This window comes from Pinus tabuliformis, chromosome 9, assembly GCF_031772625.1.
Source record: "Pinus tabuliformis cultivar Carrire ecotype Pingquan chromosome 9, CPIR1, whole genome shotgun sequence".
NCBI lineage: Eukaryota > Viridiplantae > Streptophyta > Pinopsida > Pinales > Pinaceae > Pinus > Pinus tabuliformis.
In genome coordinates this window covers 383,423,068-383,442,741 of record NC_142307.1, presented here as the reverse complement: position 1 = coordinate 383,442,741, position 19,674 = coordinate 383,423,068, and the positions used below count along the sequence as shown (strand labels likewise).

The 19,674-nt window shown below is 39.1% G+C and overlaps 1 pseudogene; it reads left to right on the top strand.

Annotated features, from left to right (window-relative positions):
- The first annotated feature begins 1,856 nt into the window (after positions 1-1,856).
- Positions 1,857-19,674, top strand: part of LOC149148755 (3'(2'),5'-bisphosphate nucleotidase 1-like) — a 77,358-nt pseudogene continuing 59,540 nt past the window's right edge.

Genomic DNA, 19,674 nt, shown 5'->3' with positions numbered 1-19,674 from the left:
GATGGTGGGGCACACATGTAGGGACTTTCGACAATTGGCATGGCTGGAGGGACATGATGAATATCATATTTGGGAAACCAGAAATATGAATAACGGGGAAATACAATGAACGTGATGACCCATGCATGCACCTTACCAAATGGATCAAAGCCTATGGAGAGGAACCTCAACCGGAATGGGTGCACTTATTTTATCATACCTTGGACGTCATTCCCAGAAATTGGTATACTGGAGCAGAGCTCCGACACAACAGAGGCAAGTGGGATATCTTGCACGAAGGGTTTTTATCGACATTACTCTTTGAAGATAAATGGATGGATCCTGTGGATGACACGTTACAGCTGGTAAAGGCTGGCATTTTCAAAACGCCACTAGAACTAGAAGAAACTACATACACCAAATAGTCACAATAGTTGAGCCAGGCTCTTGAATGTTATAATGTCCAGTTAGAAGATGATGAGGATGACCTATGAAATGTCAATATTTTAGAATTAGAGGGGATCTCTGAGGTGTGTGGCCTCGAAATAAAGGATCCAAATATCACAGAATTTTTGAAAACGAGACAAGTCAATATCGAAAGAGAAGAGGAGCCGAAGTGTGCAATGCTTGGGGACTATTGGGATGACGCCATAGTGGAGAAGGTCATTGAATTTCTTCGCGAATATCAAGATTTATTCTCAACAAAAATCAGGGAGCTAAAAGGGATCCTAAGAGACTTGGGAATGATGAAGATAATGTTGAAGCTAGACGCGAAACTAGTTAAGCAGTGACCCTACTGATTGAACCCAAAATATAAAGCAAAGGGCCATGAAGAACTGGACAAGATGCTGGCAGCAAGAGTCATTAAACCAGTCGAGGAGTATGACTGGGTAAGTACAATGGTTGTGCATGAGAAGAAACGAAAGGGTGAGGTTCATATCTACATGGATCTCAGGAAGCTCAATGATGCCTGTGTTAACAATCCATTTCCAACTCCATTTATAGATGAGGTACTGGAAAATGTGGGTGGTAAGAAGCCTACTCCTTCATGGATGGGTTCTCAGGATACCAACAGATCAAGATCACACCAAAGGACAGGAGTAAAATGATGTTTTCCACTGAATGGGGTTGCTTTCAGTACATGGTGATGCCTTTTGGACTAAAGAATGCACCGACGATATTTTCACGAATAGTGGTAGCATTTATATGCAAGTACTTAGAGGTCTATCTTGATGTCTGGACCATGTTTGGAGTAGTTAAGAAGCAATTAGTGAGCTTAGAGTTGATGTTGGATACCTGCTGCCAACACCAGATTGTGCTAAACTTAAGAAAGTGTACTTTCCTTGTCCCATCTGGGAACCTCTTGGGCCATGTGGTCTATAAGCAACGCTTGATGGTGCATCCAGCAAATATCACTTTCATACTCAATCTGCAAGCACCACGAAGTGTCAAACAATTACACCCTACACTGTGACACATGGGCTACTATCAAAAGTTCATAAAAAGGTATGCTCAGATCACGGCTCTGATGGAATAGTTTTTGAAGAAGGATGCTACTTATGGCTAGAATGAGGAATGCAACAAAGCTCTGGAGACACTTAAGGAAAATATGGCATCAACCCCTATATTGGTCTTTCCAAAATGGGACATCGAATTTCATGTGCATGTCGTCGTATCACGTATTGCGTGGGGGGCGGTACTTACTCAACCAAGAGTGGAGGGAATTGACCACTCGATTGCATTCGCAAGTCGCCAATTGTCAAAAGTTGAGAAGAGTTACTTCACTACCAAGAATTTGAGATCACCTGTCCCGAATTGATACTGATGAGGAACCCACAAATCTAGAGGACAGACTCCTAGATGCACAGCTCTATGTAATGCACGTAGCGGATGGTCACTTTGAGGATATAATCCATTTCTTAACTACAGGAAATGTGCCGCAGGGATATTCTATTCAACAGAAGAAGGAATTGGTGATACGCACAGTAGACTTCGTCGTGATTGCAGGACATCTCTACAAAATGGACAACGATGAAATATTGTGTAGGTATGTCTCGGAGTTTGAGCGAGGACAAATCCTGGCCGAAGTACATGGGGGGGTTGCTGGTGGACATTATGCAGGTCACACCCTAGCCCAAAATATTCTTCGTGCAGGATTATGGTGGCACACTTTGCATCAGGATTCGAAAGCATACTGCCGAGCCTACGACGTATGTCAACAGACGGAGAAACCATCGTGGAGAGATGAAATGTTGCTCCAGCCACAGATGACACTACAACCGTTCGAGAAGTGGGTCATTAACTTCGTAGGACCTATCAAGCTACGAGGGAAGACGGGTGCATGTTATATCATCAACGCGACAAAATATTTGACCCGTTGGGTAGAGGCATAGCTGGTTAATGATTGCATGGCTACAACAGCTACGAAATTTTTGTTCAAGAATGTACTGACAAGGATTGGATGTCCCAAAATTCTCATGAGCAACTGGGGAACACATTTCCTGAATGAAACAATTAGTGCACTCACTGAGGAATTCTAGATATATCACCAAAAAAGTATGCCATACCACCCACAAGCGAATGGGACCATTGAGGCATTTAACAAAATCTTGGAGACTGCATTGACCAAGGTTTGTAATGCGTAGCAAAATGACTGGGACTTGCACATCTTTGTTATACTATTGGCATATCTGTTATAGATGTATTCTGGAACATCAACCCCAAACTTATATGTCAATAAACTACGGCTCATCAACCACTAAAAGAGTTGTTTCATGCCCTAAAGGAACATAGTCATCTGAATACATCATTCCCCAAAAGTTCCACCTGAGAAACCATCCGAACATGGCCTAAATTAAACCATACTGACTGCATCACTAGCGAAGTGTGATGCATATTGAGTGGTACACTGTTAGGGTGTGATGCATACTGATTAGGCCTTCTATAGGGTGTGATGGGCAAGGATGGACAAATGTCCAAGACAATTTGCTAGGTGGTTGCTCATGGAATCTTCTAGAAACTTCTCTTGTGCCACTTGCCTCTCTAAATTCACCCAAGGATGAATAAGGGATCCAAGAAATATCCAAATGGAACCAATTGTAACAAGTGGAATGACACTAATCAAACCCCATGGATGACTGACACCCTTGCACACATCTATAAATGGATCTCCAATTCAAGAGATCTATAGGCTGGAATATTGTGAATTGCAAGGAAGTCATGATAGTTTGTAATTGAGGAAGGAGCATTATATTGTTGGTGTGATCTTGCCATTTCATGAGGTGAAGAAGGATTGAAGCTAGGAGGATGATGATGGATCAGAAAACTATGTTGTAATTTTCCCTTATATTAATAAAGTTCTTCAAGTTTTCTTCCATATGATTGTGCAATTGTGAATGTTATCATTTGTGAATGCTATTATTTCTTCATTATATATCTGATTCTATAATGTTTATGTTGTAATAGATCATGATGCTTTCACGGTTCTTTGTTGTTGTACCTGTGCAAGTACTCTCCAAGTGTGATAAGTACGGGGAGGAGTTGCAAGATCTATCAAAGGGGGGAGAGAGCAAGCAAGGGATTAAGTGGAAGTTGTAGATTGGTTCCATTATCTTTCTCTTATCTGTTACACATAGAAGAGCTGCCAAACCTAGAGGGCTAGCATTCTTTAGGAATACTAGTTCTCCCATAAACAATATTGAACCATGTCAAGAAGTTAACGGGCTAGACACCTTTTCAGTTAGTCTATGCCAAGAAGGCCGTTATGCCTATGGAATATATTGTGCCTAGTCTATGGATCGCGGCAACCACAGGTATGGGAAACTGCGGGGCTTTGGAGGAAAGGCTTGCATAGCTAGCAGGACTAGAGGAGGAACGGTTTCTGGCTAGATTCCATAAACAAGTATAAAAGAAATCTGAGAAAGCGTGGCATGATCACCATATCAAGGTGCGCACCTTCAAGGAGAATGATATAGTATTGTTATACGATAGTAAGTTCAACAAATTCCCTAGCGAACTCTGAATGCATTGGTTGGGACTCTATGTCATCAAAGAAGTTACTAATAGGGGTGCAGTTCAGCTTGCCAAACTCAATGGAGACCCCTTCTCAGGCCGAGTGAATGGTAGTCGTCTGAAGCTCTACATGGGTGGGCAGGCCACTTGACTAACCATTCAAGGGATAGTCTCACCACTCCAGCCAGTTGAAAGAGAGTGTGGGACGATAAAGAAGTATGGGGGAAAGAGGCACAAGTACTAGGCTACGCATCGATTTGGCTCATTAACAAGATTGCGGTTATGCAATGAGAAGTGCGCCAATGCATTGCTAAGAAGAGAGGTGATCATTCCTGTAACTATTCATGACAAGATGCCTGCATTATGGAAAAATGGAGCGGGTGGTGGGAAATTAAGAGAGGGAGTATGAGTTAGATATGGAACGAGCTGCAACAGATTTTACATGAGGATGCTAGAATAAGCGAGAAGCAATGAATTTGAAATTTGAATATCTTATAAATCACCAAGGGGCATCCATCTGGCGACATACACTTCTAGAAAATACATGCTAGCTATCAATATGGCGTTGTTCATTATCTTTGCAGAAGGAGTAAGCCCGAGGGTTGTGATATGGTTGATGGAGAAGTAGGACTCTCTAACGAGCATGGTGTTGATAGCTGTGGGCGTCCCGCAGAAGACAACATCAACAGTAGGGAATGTACCAGAAAAGGGGAGACATGAAGCATAATTGGTCCAGATGTCATCGCCACAGCCAGGGGCAGGTCAGCAAGCCACAACAAAAAGGTGAAAGGATGCACAAATAGAGACCATGGGTAGAAGCGAAGTTAATAAGTCCTCCTTGAAGGACCTTGAGGATTGGGATCTCGCGGACAACAGAACAGGTCTTGCAAAATTGCAATACAAGTTGTAGTAGATAGTGTGAAGAGTAGATACGAAGATCGAAAATGGCTATGGTGGTACAAGGATGTCAGAGATGCGGCTCTCCCACTAGAGGTGAAATCCTAGGAAGGGGTGTTATGTGTTAACTGAGCAGAGCATAATGACCATTATCGGTCGCCAAAATTGGTAGAAACAACGAAGTAGGAGTCGAACAAAGAATTGCAGGAGACAATGAAGAAGCAGTAGGATGACGAGCGTCACTCAGGGGAAGGTCAACTGCGAAGCCACGATAGTGCATCTCACTGCGCCAACAAGTGACTCGGGATGAGTCACGATAATTGTGTTGGGGGAGTATTGGGCAGCGGAGGTCCCACATAATAGTTTTGGGTCTGATAGCCTAGAAAGAAGGATAAAAATATTGTAAACCTCCGAAATATGCGTAGCATGAAATGTAAAAGGTCAAGTGAAAGGGTTGTCTGAAGAAGAAATAATATAGAATAATAGGAAGTAAGTCGATCTGCAGACCATAGTAAGGTATAAATAGAGCTCGGCTCTATGAGGGAAAGGCAATTCTTTTTGTATATTATATTGGATATGAATTGTAATGGGTTCCTGAGAAGAAGAGTATGAAAGCATTTGTAAGTCCTAGTCGAGTGTTTGGGTACTGAATAGAGGCTCTACAGCTCTGTTCACAGAGGCTCGGAAGAGTCCACAACGGTGTGCGTGGACCCTTGCAGCTAAGTGTGCGAGGTGGATCTGAATGTATTGGTGATAAAGTGGAAATAAAGATAAGTTTCTTCTGAAAATTTTGCATTAAATCTGGGTTATCACAGATTTGACTTTATGGTTAATATATCTGTTTGATCTATATGCTTATGTCATAGATGTATGTGAATATGAGTTTATTCTAAGTGCGCGAAATGGTTAATTTTGTTCAATGTTTACTTAAAGACCCTTCTAAGTAGATCTAACTTCCAATACTTTATCAAATAAAATAGATCTGTAAATAGCATAATAATAGAAAGTAGAAGGTATTCTGGGTCTGGATCTACGTGAATCCAGAGTAGCATGAATCTACAGAAATGTGCGTGAAACATCTAAACCACATTTAGACATCCCAAGTGTGTGGAAACCTGGTTCTAGCACACTACCCTGCTACCTCATGTGAGACATCAGTCCGCACTCTGTGGACTATTTCTGAAAGGGCAAGTAGGTGTGGGATTTGTTTCGCTAAACAATTCTTCCGAACCTGGGTCAGGCCCATATAAGCCAACAGTATAAAAATTGTAGTTTTTTTAGGTTGAAAATAATATACTTAAAATCTCTATATTGCTGTTAGGATTCAGGAGACTTACAAAAGAATGTTGCACAAGATATGGTGGAATGCATTACAACACTTGTAAATTAAAACATTTCTAATTATGGTACCTATGTTATTTCTCCATTAACAACATAAGATGTGATTGTAACGATAGATAGAGGTAAATTTTAAGGAATTCCCCACGGTTGGCACTGGGTTTTAGACCACATTAATGGGAAAAAGTGGTAAGCCATGACAATGTGATAGAGACCTATAATGAGCTTTATCCAGATTGTAATTCCTTACCTTTTCTTTTGTAAATGTGGTTGCAACTTTTCTCTTGGTCACCAAACCAGCTTTTGTCTTCCTATCTACCTGTTATTTGTTCCCTCCATGTCTTTGTTTCTTTATGTTGCAGGGAGAAAACTTGTAGTAAAAATATGAAATGTTCATACCTTAGTTAGTTATTATTATTCAAGTCACACTAATTTCTTATGAGTCAATGTCTAATATATGTTTCCTACTTACATCAAATAATCAACCTGCATAGATCCATCGTAACTCTGGATTTTTAAGGACTAGGTGGGCCCAAAAAGGATTTAAAATGCAAATCTCTTTGTGCTTCAAAGATCTAGAGTTAAGATGGATCGGTGCCACAATCTGTCTCTATATATATATCTATTTTTAAAATAGTTCCAAGTCAACTTGGACTTGGTTAACTTGGATGAGTTGACTTCCGACCATATCAACTTGGTCATATATTTAGTTTGGAGGCCTATTTGGTGTTGAACCATTCAAAGCATGGCTCAACAAGTCTGGCAGAAAACTGACCCTAGTCAACCAAGTAAAGAGACCTACCCCACCCCTCCATTTGCATCATACCTCCCTTATTGAGCATGTGGAGTTTTGGAGCAGCATTGAAGAGTAGTGATCTGTCCTAGCTAGGTATACCCTAAGTTTCATACTTTCAACCCATTACCAATTTGAACTTTAAAGTTTTCAGTACGAAATTTGCATAATTAGAAGTTAATATAGGGTTTTCAATGTTGCATATTTGAATTTGTAGATTGGAATTTTACCATGCCCCCAAGAGTCAAAGACCCTGCATGGATCCATGTTGATCTTGTCGATGAGTAGTTTATTGCAATAAATGAATTTGGGTGTGGGGGAAACTAGTTACAAGAATTCTTGTCTAGTATAAGAGGCCAAGTTTCCCCAAGCATAACCCCATTAGAGGTGACTAGACAAATTAGATTGGAACTACAAAATCAACTTGTGAAAGTTAAGGAAACCAAGGCTAGGAACAAAGAGATGGATGTAGTATGTTTTTCAGATTTTAGATTCTAGAAGGAATTTAGAGCCTCGTTCATCAATAATGATGTATTTTTTTGTTGACATGTATTGTACTCAGTACCATTTTGAAATCTTTTGAGATATTCAAACTCTACATGGTATGTGCATGAGAAAACTTTATATATATTTTTTGTAATGGCTTGGAATCCTTAAAATTGATTTTTAATCAGTACCTAAGTATTGTTATCATTTAGTAAACCAAGTCATTGAAATCACACCAGCTTGAGTCAATATGAGTTTAAGTGGGAGTCCAAGTTGACCCATAACTGAGTCCATGTTTCAGCCTGAGTCAGAGTCCAAGTTGACACTTGACCGATTACGAGTTTGGAAACATTGATCTATACACATACATAAATATATTTTTGGTATTTTATTTAAATTTTCATTTTTACTTTATGAATTTTAATTTTATTTTGTGTTTAATTTACAAGTGTTACCTGTGCATGTTACAATCTCATACAAAATGGGCTGTAGAATGCACCTAACTTCTCTCAATGTTATAATTTATTTCTAGTGGAGCTTCTACAATTGTACATTTCTTATTCCAATTTCTAGTGTACTGCAATATGTTAGCCATTGCACATTTCCAACACTTTTTCATGTTACAGTGTTTTGCTATTTTGATTAATGATACCAGCCTATTTTGCAGATTTCTTAAAGGAGATCAATATGTTGTAGCCTTGGGCTTATTGGATGAAGGAAAAGTTATTCTGGTTGTGTTGGACTCCCCGAATTTTCCTTGGACATTTGTTAGCATTAATGTTCATGCTTCAAATGATCTAATTGGTCTTTTTCTGTTTTCTTTGTTTTTTTTGTTTTTTCTTTTTTCTGCAAGAAAAGGAGCTGGCACTACCGTGAAATCATTGGAGGGTTCTATATAGCCTAAAAGGGTGCATAACACATTCATTTTTATCCAAGATTAATCTTTTTTGGGGAATAATATTAACACCATAGTTGATATTTTAGCTTTATTTCCATCTAATATTCAAAGTTTATTTGATGTACTTTTGCATAGGTGTATGTAAGTGCCATAGAAAAGTCTGAAGAAGCATCTTTCTTCTAATCATACGAGGCAACACATTCCATGAATGACTTAACAACTGCAATAGCGAAGGTATTTTTCCATCTAGTTCAAGATCTTGTGATATTCCTTTTTGTAGTTGGCAAATGGCCCTTTGTTAATGAGTTGGGATCTACCTTTTCTTAGAGGCCATGACCAAGGGGTATCTCTTCCATTAAATTCATCCAATACTTGCATCTTTCCTCCTCTGTTGAGATAGGCCACAACCATGGGCCATCAAAGTTGCTAGGACTTCCACCCACTTTTGGATGGGGTAGATAACTCCATTGGCCACATTAATTCAGTAACATGTCTTCGGGTAGTTTTGAACCTAGTTTTGTGCACTGAAAGTTCTTTGATTTAACCACTTGACCACAACCCACCTGAGAGGATTTTGAGTAGTTTGCTTCAATTTATTTTAATATAGAGTTTAGCAGTTTATTTACTGTATAAAATGTGATATTCCTATGAAAATATCTTTAACATATCCTGGGTGTAAAAGAACCAACAATTAGAATAGATAGTCAGGGAAAATATGGAGCAATGGCAAGAGGTGATGGAGAAATATATCTTCACTTTCCCAATCTAGGCTATAGTGAAAATATTTGGGATCATGTAGTTGGTTGCATTGTAATCCAAGGTGATTCTAGAATTTTTATTCTTTCTAGGCATTTTTTGAATTGTTCTTTTTTAGCTACTTATTCCCATGTGGTATGTTCAGATTGCAACCATGTTGTTTTTCAAAATGTTTGCCTATGGCAAGGAAACCTTTTCATATATTTATTAAAACGAATAATAATTATGTTGTTTTCTTTAGTCAACATACAAACTGTAGTTTTTTTAGGTTACAAATAATACACTTAAATTTTGTGTATTTCTATAAGGATTCAGGAGATTTACAGAAGAATGATGCACAAGAAATGGTGGAACTCATTACAACACTTGTAAATTAAATCATTTCTAATGATGGTACCTATTCTCCATTAATAACAGGAGATGCACTTGCAACGATAGATAGAGGTAAATCTAAAGGAGGGCCCCACGATTGGCACTAAGTTTTAGACCACATTGATGGCACAAAGGGGTAAGCCACGAGAATCAGACATGGAAACGTAATGTGCTTTATATAAATTGTAAGTCCTTACCTTTTCTTTGGTTAATGTGGTTGTATCTTTTCTCTTGGTCACCAAACCAACTTTTCTCTTCTTGTCTACCTGTTGTCAGTTCCCTTCCTATCTCTATTATTTTATGTTGCAGAGAGAAACCTTGTAGCCACTATATGAAATGTTCATATCTTTGTTAGTTTTTATTATTCAAGTTGCACTAATTTCCTATGAATCAATGTCTAATATATGTTGCCTACTTGCATCAACTAATCAAGCTGCATAGATCTATCTCAACTCTAGATTGTTAAGGACTAGGTGGGACCAAAATGGATTTAAAATGCAAATCGCTTTGTGCTTCAAAGATCTAGAGTTAAAATGGATTTGTGCTAGAATCCATCTCTTTAGTTTTTAAAAATAGTCCAAGTCAAATCAGACTTGGTTAACTTGCTTGAGTTGACTACCGACCTTGTCAACTTGGCCATATATTTAGTTTGGAGGCTTAGTTGATGCCAAACCAATCAAAGCATGGCTAAGCTAGTTTGCAACAAACTGACCCTAGTCAACCAAGTAAAGTGACTTTCCCCACACCTCCATTTGCATCAGTCCTCTCTTATTGAAAATGTGGAGTTTTGGAGTAGCGTTGAAGAGCAGTGATTTGTCCTAGCCAGGTATACCCTAAGTTTCATACTTTCAACCCATTACCAATTTGAACTTTAAAGTTTTTAGTATGAAATTTGCATAACTAAAAGTGAAGATATGGTTTTCAATGTTGCATATTTGAATTTTTAAATTGGAATTTTACCATGCCCCAAAGAGTTAAAGACCTTGCATGGACCCATGTTGATCTTGTTGATGAGTAGGTTATTGCAATAAATGCATTGGCGGGGGTGGGGGAGACTAGTTGCAAGAATTCTTGGCTAGTATAAGAGGCTATGTTTCCCCAGGCATAGCCCCATTAGAGGAGACTGGCATATTAGATTGGAACTACAAAATTAACTTGTGAAATTTAAGGAAGAGAAGGCTAGGAAAAAATAGTTGAATGTAGTATGTTTTTCAAATTTTAGAGTTTAAAGGGAATCTATAGCCCCATTCATCAATAATGATGTATTTTGTTATTCACATGTATTGTGCTCAATGCCATTTTGATTTTTTTTTAGATATTCAAACTCTACATGGTGTGTGCATGAGAAAACGTTATATATTTTTTCTTTAAGGGTTGGAATCTTTAAAAATGATTTTAATCAGTACCTAAGTATTTTAAGTATTTTTTAGTAGACCAAATCATTAAAATCAGACCAGCTTGAGTCAATCCGAGTCTGAGTGGGAGTCTAAGTTGACCCATGATTGATTGCAAGTCTGAGTATAAGTTGGAGTCCAAGTTGATACTTGAATGATTTTGATTTTGAAAACATTGATCTATACACATAAATATATTTTTTGTATTTTATTTAAATTTTCTTTTTAACTTTATGAATTTTAATTCTATTTTATGTTTTAGTTTGCAGTTGTTATCCATGGATGTTATAATCTTAAACACATTGAGCTGTAGAATGTACTTATCTTCTCGTAGTGTTATAATTCATTTCTAGTGAAGCTTCTACTATTGGTGTACATTTTTGATTCCAGTTTCCAATGTACTACAAAATGTCATCCATTGCACATTTCCAAGACTTTTTCATGTTACAGTCTTTTGCTATTTTGATTAAGGAGACCAACCTATTTTGTATATTTCTTAGAGGAGACCAATATGTTGTAGCCTTGGGCTTACTGGATGAAGGAAAAGTTATTTTCGGTGTGTTGTCCTGCCCAAATTTTCCCTGGACATCTGTTAGCGTCAATGCTCACCCTTCAAATGATCCAATTGGTTTATTATTTATTTATTTATTTATTTTATTTTCTGCAAGAAAAGGAGCTAACACTAATGTGAAATCATTGGATGGTTCTATACGATCTAAAAGGGTGTGTAACAGATTCATTTTAAGCCAAGAATAACATTTTTTTGGACCTATATTAACACCATAGTTGATATTTTACATTTCTTTCTGTTTGATATTCTAAGTTGATTTAGTGTAATTTGGCATAGGTGTATGTAAGTGCCATAGAAAATTCTGAAGAATCATATTTAATTGAACTATACTGATGAGCCTAGGTATTGCAACAAGAATGTTGCAACTCCCAGGGCTACCAGATTTATTTATGAACCCAATGTTCATAAAAACTTGTAGGTAATAGTGTTATTCGCACAAGTAAAAGTGAAGATACTGCATATTGTCACTACTCATCTGGAAAGAGACCCCAGGGGTTCCAAAAAATTGAAGCTTAGTTTTGATGGAAGAAGAGAAAATCTATCTTAAGAGAGAGATACTCTACTGAAGTAATGAAGAAATCAACATGTAACGCTAAATCACACCATACCCTAGCTAACCAGTAAACAATTATGCCTAAACAAAATTTCTAAATCAACACTAACCTAATAATAATTATCTAAGTTGCAGAAGTAAAGAGCATAAAAAATAGACTAAGGTGTAAGAAAAAAACTAAAATAAATTCGATTTCAAGTGGAAGAGTAGTCGGAGGGAGAAACCAGTGAAACGAGGGCATGAGGGAGAAACAGTGCATAAGAACCATTGGCTCAGTGAAGTGAAAGGAAAATCGACAACAGATATCGAATCGCACGAGGTTACTTAGATAGATCAGCAAACAGGGTTAACTAACAAGGTGAACAGTCGAGATCTTATCGCAAAGGCTTAAGAGACTAGATGGATGAATAGGATCAATGCGCAGGATGGATGGATGAGGTCTTATCATAGACGTTAAGTCAAGAGATGGACCGACAAGGCAACAAAGCGATGAATGGCTGAGATCTTATCGCAAGGATTAAGTGACTAGATTGGTGAACAAGATGAAAACACACAATGAACGGCTGAGATCTTATCACGCAAATTAAGTCAAGAGATGGAAGGCGGAGATCTTATCACAAGAAAAGGAAACATGCGGAAATGATGGAGTAGACTTCTAAAGAGGTAAGCAGTTTCTTACGCGGTCTCAATTTTGTCAGCTGTATTTTGAAATTTCATGCGATTAGCCTAACTACATGACATGTAGGACAATAGAACCACTTTTCGCATGTACTCTTGGGTGGATAATGACCGCACACTAATCTGCATGAGATTGTGCGATAGACGTTGGATCAGGCAAGGCTGATCAATGGTGGAGATCGACCAAGCTAGTTGGTGATCGGGTGAAGCGACAACCATCGAATCAGGTAGGGCTGATCAAGGATGGAGATCGGCCAAGCTGGTTGGTGATCGAGTGAAGTGAAAACCATCAGATCAGGTGAGGAAAATCGACGGTGGGGACTTAAAGCACATAAATTAAGTGGTATTTGGAAAAACTAATGGATGGAATGGTGATTGTGAAGGTTTGTTGTGAATCGGATGGAAAGGAAGCGACGCATGAAGAACGTGTTGAAGCAGATTTTTAAAGGAAAATGACACAAAAACCAGTGAGGGTGGACAAATAACTACATCAAACAACAAAGTGCATAACTCATGGGAGAACTAGAAACTTATGTTTTTGGGGGTTGCTAAAGGGTCTCTTCCTCAAGTCATGGTCCCAGAGGGAAGAGATGAGGCCGAGACACCTGCGCACAACCTGATAGTGATATTTTTCCTCTAGATAAATTGTGAACTGAAAGAAGGCACAAATGAAAGTAAACTGAAGCATAATGTATATGAACAGAAAACCATGAATAATATACTCTATATTGTTGTAATGAAGGTGAAACTACTTTAGCAAATAAATAGTGAAAATCATAACACTACTTAAGAAAATGAACAGAAAAATAAATCTATGCTACTTAAGAAAATGGGAAATGAAAACCAGGAATATTTTAGCATAACAGTTCAATAAAGAGGAGCTTTGGCTACTTGGATTGGTCCCTAACCCAAGAGCTTCAACCCTCGGAGTTAACTCATAGCTGGCTTAAACATAACTCATTCCTATTATAAAAGCCATGGATTATAAAGAAAATTGTCACAAGCCTTTGCAGCTCAGAAACAAAATAGATTTTTATAATAGAAGTCTGAATCCTACTAAGGTCCTAAGCCTCTCTATTTATACATTTGAATTCTTTAAAGACTTCCTCCCCATTAGGGAGGCTTGGCCTCCAACTCAAGAAAAACTAGTTTTTGTCCCTTTCCCTTGCTCGACTATCTTTTAGTCTTTAAAGTGACGGCTATATGCACTCCAAGTTGATTGTGGAATATTCGAATAGAAGGGTAGTAAATGATGAGGATTTACATCCTATAGTTACTCTCCCTTGTCCCATTCAAGTGTTTACCAAGGTGTTTTCCATAGTTCTTTTCTTTTATCCTTTATACCTACTTTTTCGCTTGCTTTTATCCTTTATTTCTGCATTACATGCACATTAGACCACAAATCCAAATATCCAACTCAAACTCATTTCATAAACAAAATATAATCAAAAGTATGCAATAAGTTGTGATAATAGTTGGTTTGACTAAGCTAGGAGGTGAATTAAGGCCAATTAAGGCCCATATAATTACTTAATGATGAGGTTGATCATCACCCCCCTACTAAAAGTATTGTTGATCCTCTAAGAAACTTAATCAATGTCCATGTCCTTCATGGCTCTGGTAGCCTCTCTGACATACCATGCTTCTATTGTGATCTCTTCTTCTTGTTGATAGAAGCATGATTTCCTTTCTACTTCTTCCCACAGCCTCTTTTCCTCTTCTTCTTTTCTCCCTTCTAGCATCCGTAAGAGTAGTAGTGGACTGAGTTTTTAGGCCTATCCAATTGAACTTCAACCCTTGTGTTGATTGATTATACATAGGTTTCCTATTCATTGCCTCTCTCAACCCTTGAGGGGAGTGATATTCTATGATATTCAAGCTGTGTGGTAGTGTTTTCCATCTCCTTTAGTAGGCATGTATATTATCATCTCTTAGCAACTTAACATATCCTCAAAATGTGAAATTTCTTTATCTTGGGTAGCAACATATATAAGTTTCAGCTGAGGATCATTTGAAATTAGATTATGGGCAATGATTAGGCCCATGGGATTTGATTGTTCAGCCCTAATGAAAAAGGGGTTCATTTTTCTCTCTGGTCAATATCCTTTTCATCTTTGCAACCCTTGAATTCTCATGGTTCGTCAATGATGTCAAAGCCATTAATTTTAGATCTCCTAGCTCTGCATTAGGATCCTAGATATTCATTTCTATTAGGGCCATGTTGTGCAAGTAAATCTCAGCCATTTTGGCCTTATCCTCTAGCGCACTTTGATCACAAAGATAAATAGATTGTCTACAGTCCTGAAATGGCATGGTACCCCTTTGTGCTAGTGTTTTAATCTGAAATTGCAGCCATTTTTCTCTGAGGTAAAGATTATAGGATTTAGTTGGCATCCTACACTGGATGGCCTCTAAGGGGAGGCTTGCCATAAATGCTAGATGGTTTTCCTTTTCCTGCAATTGTCCTCTCTATTTTCCGTATCTTCTTCCTTTTGTTGTTCTTTCTCATCTCCATTAGTTTCATCCTTTCTTTTAGCATTTTCCTCCTTGTGTTTTAGCATGTCTCTCTGTATTAGTTTCTTCTTCATCCATCTCATCCCATCGAACTCTGTATATTCTTCTTGTTTTGCTTCCTCCTCACTGATAGAAGTACTAACATCATACATAAGGATTTTGATGTCATCCTCTGTTGGTAACTCTTTGAAGACTGACCATTTTATAGGGATCCTGAGGTTTTGGAGGGCATCCTCAATGAGGATCTTGATCAAACCATGTTGAGCCAACTGTTGGGAATTCCTTTCATTTACTTTGTTGCTGGAGTCTATTAGTTATTGCATCAAGAAATAGGGTATGTTGAGTCTTTGGTGAATTGGTGTTTCTACCCCAAATCTTAATTCTTCAAGCATTCTCAAATTTTTCCATAACAATACTATATCTATGGATTCTTCCATTCTCTTTTGACTAATTGGTTGAAGGGAAAGTACCCCTAGAGTCCTTTGGGCTGAGACTCTACCAGACTGAAAATTGCTTATACAAAGAAACACACACACACAGCCATCTTTTTTACTTTTAAGCAAATTCTAATGTTTAGGGTACATACCTAAGGTCCTACGTCCGAGAAGACCGTTAGGGTGCAAACCCTTCTTGGAGTTCCCTTCTTCTTTCTCTGACCTGCAAGACAAACAAATCAAAGAACACAACAGTACATGTATAGAAGTTTATGTATAAATCATCTTCATGCTATAAAGTTAGTTATAAAAAATCTTTAAGTAACCACTTTCATAAGAATTCAACACAAGAATCTCATAAGCATAAAGAAAGATTATTCGGGAACAAAGACGTGTTTCTTTATATATAAAGGCAAATAAAGTACATATATCGGAAAGATATCACCTGAACACCTTCAGCAGGCTCCAAGCAAGCTTCCTCCCGGATTCGTTCCAGCCTCCAGCCTTCAACAAGAGCTCCTTCCAAGTCTTACCCAATGATGATGTCAAGGATGAATGATCACCAATACACATGGAAACAAGGGTTTCCTATGCAAAATGGGGGAAGTGCAGGATGCACCAAGGACTTCAGACCTGGTCTAAGGGAAAAATCTCAGCATAATAATCTTGCTCTCCTTTCTCTCTCTCCCCTGGCCTTCCCTTTGATGTCTTTTTATACCCTCTCCAAAGTAGTTTTTTAGTTAGGAGTTGGTTGGGAACAGTTGGGCCACGGGCACTAACAGGTGATCCAGCAGGTAAACCCGCGATCACCGCCCGAAAAAGAGGAAATTATATTTTTTTTTTTTTTTAAGTGTTTTAATAGATACACGCGGGTTGGGTATGATAGACCCGCGTGTACACGCGTTTAACACAGGGCAAAGTCGCATACAGGGAATAAAACACTGTTTTTTAAATTTTTGGACCAGGTCTGGAAGGAGGGGTTGCCCTAGGCCATAAGTGCAGCATCACAAACCATAAGAGTGAGATTTGGAGCTATAACAGATGCCCCCTAATGTATGAGGTCAGAAGGGGAACATGATGGCCGAAATACATTAAGTAAGTACAAGGAAAGGAACTCTGCCGAAAAACCGAGGAGGACTTCACCAGAATTCAGCCTGCCAAGCCACCGAAAGGAGATCAGAAAGAAACACTGTCTGAGGCGGGCATACCCATGCTCAGGAAAAGTAAAGCATGTCCGCATATCAAGTACAAGCGGATCCACTAAGTATACAAGTATAAATGACTGTAAAAATACATAATGGATCATCTGATCATAATGAGTAAGTACATGTCTGAATATCACATATAAAACTGTCAATGATGCTGAAAGATGCAACGGATCACTGAAATCAAAGACTGATCCCATAAGGTACCAACTGAAGATGATGGAATAGGATGGTACTACACTGCAAACTCAGGTGCCAGCATATAGAATGTCGCCATGACTGACTGCAACATATAAGGTGGAATGGTATCAACTAGCAGCAACAGGAGCAACTGTCAAGTGAACCAATGAATGCTGATACAACCTGAGGTCTTCACCGACCGCCGTGGTACATTTCTACACCATGGGAATAAATGATCTGAAGTCGACCATGTGAGAAATCGTTTGATTACCGGTCATTGATGTATACCGTTAACAAACGCGAGACTACTCACCGATAATGATAATGAGCGTCAAGGTACCCAATACAATCTAACAAGTGTGAATAGATGAGCTGAAGTCGAACACCTGTAAGAATCTATCAATCAGGAGACAATGATGGTTTCCCACTGTCGATAGCGAGGAATCTGCCACTAATGACTGCAAACCCCAAGGTACTGCCAAATGGACTCTAGATCTTTGCCCCAGAGCAATGAGTCGGAGTCGATAGGGAAAGATCCGCTAGAAGGAAGGCATTAAGGCATCCTCCATCAATCTAGCGCGAGTGTAACCCGTAGGCCAATAATGTGGAAGGAATCGGACGAAAAAGATGTAGTAACCCAACCGAAGTACGTTTCCGGCGTACACAAGATGTGGCTAGCGCACGGCAGAAACCCTCTGAACCAACCAATAATGAAAGCTGACACAGAGGCGAGGTATCCACCAATAGGGTCAAATGGAAACCAAGGTACTGCACGAATCCCAATGTGTGATAATGTATGCTGATGTCGAACACAAGGGAAACCACTCAGTCAAAGACCCATGATACTGATCGATGCTGAGCACAAGGTGACCTATCAATAATGAAAATAGGGCCAGGGTGCGGTCTCTAGGTCTGCCCTCAGAGCAATGTGTCGTCGTCGATAAGGACAAGACCCGCCAGCAAGAAGTCAATGGGGACCTTCTCAAACCGGCACGAGTGAAGGACCAATATAACTGATGTGATGATAGACATGACACTGACAACCAGGGATGGCCGACTGAAAAATGAGTCAAGAGACACCGCAGAAAGGCCGACTCAGGCTAACTTCCCTTGAACAAAAGCACGACTCAATGTGACTATGTGGCAGCATATAATGAATCTGTATAAGTTCGTCATGCAGGAGGCACGAACGAACCCTCCATATGATTGGAAGAGATAACCAATCGGGGGAGAACTGACTCGATAACAAGGTTATGGCTTACCTAAGTCAAACTAAATCCCACCCAAGCGGAGGAGACTTTGTTTTGAGTGCTTTGTTCAAGGGTGACACGACTGACTCTAGCTGCCAACAATAAATGGAAGTAATGTCCCTGTTCCCGCTCTTTTTGGAATATTTAATTTTTTTGTCTTTTTCTGATAAGCCGGAAAAAGAATAAAAGAATGCTATGGTACAGTGGAAAGAACGAGTGTCGGTGAAACAGATGCTCTAGTTCCTGGGAAAGGAACGTTCCTATGCTCAATGCAGGGAGGTGAAAAACTGGTCAGTGACACTCAGAGGTATGTCCCTTCCACGGATCTGGGTATGCCAAGCTGCAGAGGTCAAGGGTATGCAAGGTTGATTTTTGCAGTCGTCATGGTCAAAAGTGGGCTTAAACACGAGTCCAAGTGAAGCCGGCTATAGGCCAAAAGGTGCAAATGGTCAACATGCAATGCAGAAGTACAACTCAACACACATAGGAGCCTCTAGGGTATAAGGCCAGAACAAAGCGAAGAAGCAAAGAAGAATGAGTCTTCAACGCATAAGTCATGGCGAGACTACAGAGGACTCCCGAGCCTACTCAAAACGAAGCAGCATGGGCAACAAATGTCAGTGAGGTGCTAACTAGGATGCCCATGTAAAAGGATGGCTCTACCATCATGTCATGATTTAAAGAATCGGCGAGTGAAAATGGCTTGCGAACCATAACATGATGGGGTCGACCCTACGGCAGATGTATCGGTCAAATGGAGGCTAGTATGCATAATGCAATGGAAAAATGGTGTCCCTAACCTATATGCCAGTGAGAACACGATACCTGCCATGACGGGTCAGCAGTCATGGAACCGTCTCGAACCGTCGAAAAATGTCCAAAATGTCCTGAAAAACAACTCAATCTCGACATTCCAAGCTCCCAAGTTAAAAGTGACATGAAACCAAACAAAATAAAATTTTGAAAAAATTTTGCATTTTCAAAACTTATAAAAAGAAATTTTGGATTTACCATTTTCACCGTTTGACTTGGAGAGCAAATTGTGGAGCAAAAGGAGCAAACTTTCCCCGCGACTTATTCAACCGTTCAAACTTGCCGAAAACTTCCAGGTAAGCACTAAACTTGTCTTGCAATCAATTGTGATAGTTTTTAGGAAGTTTAATTAATGTTTCACCGTTAGATTTTTGCAAAAAATTGCTCTGCGGCGTACACGCGGGTTGGATGTATATAAATCGCGTATACGACGGCCCTACACGCGACTGTGTATAGGGTAAACCGCGTGTGCGCAGCGAAAATTTTTTATACAAAAAACTAATGGATGAAAATGATTTTTTCTTCCAGGATGACTCTCACGTGGCGTGAAAG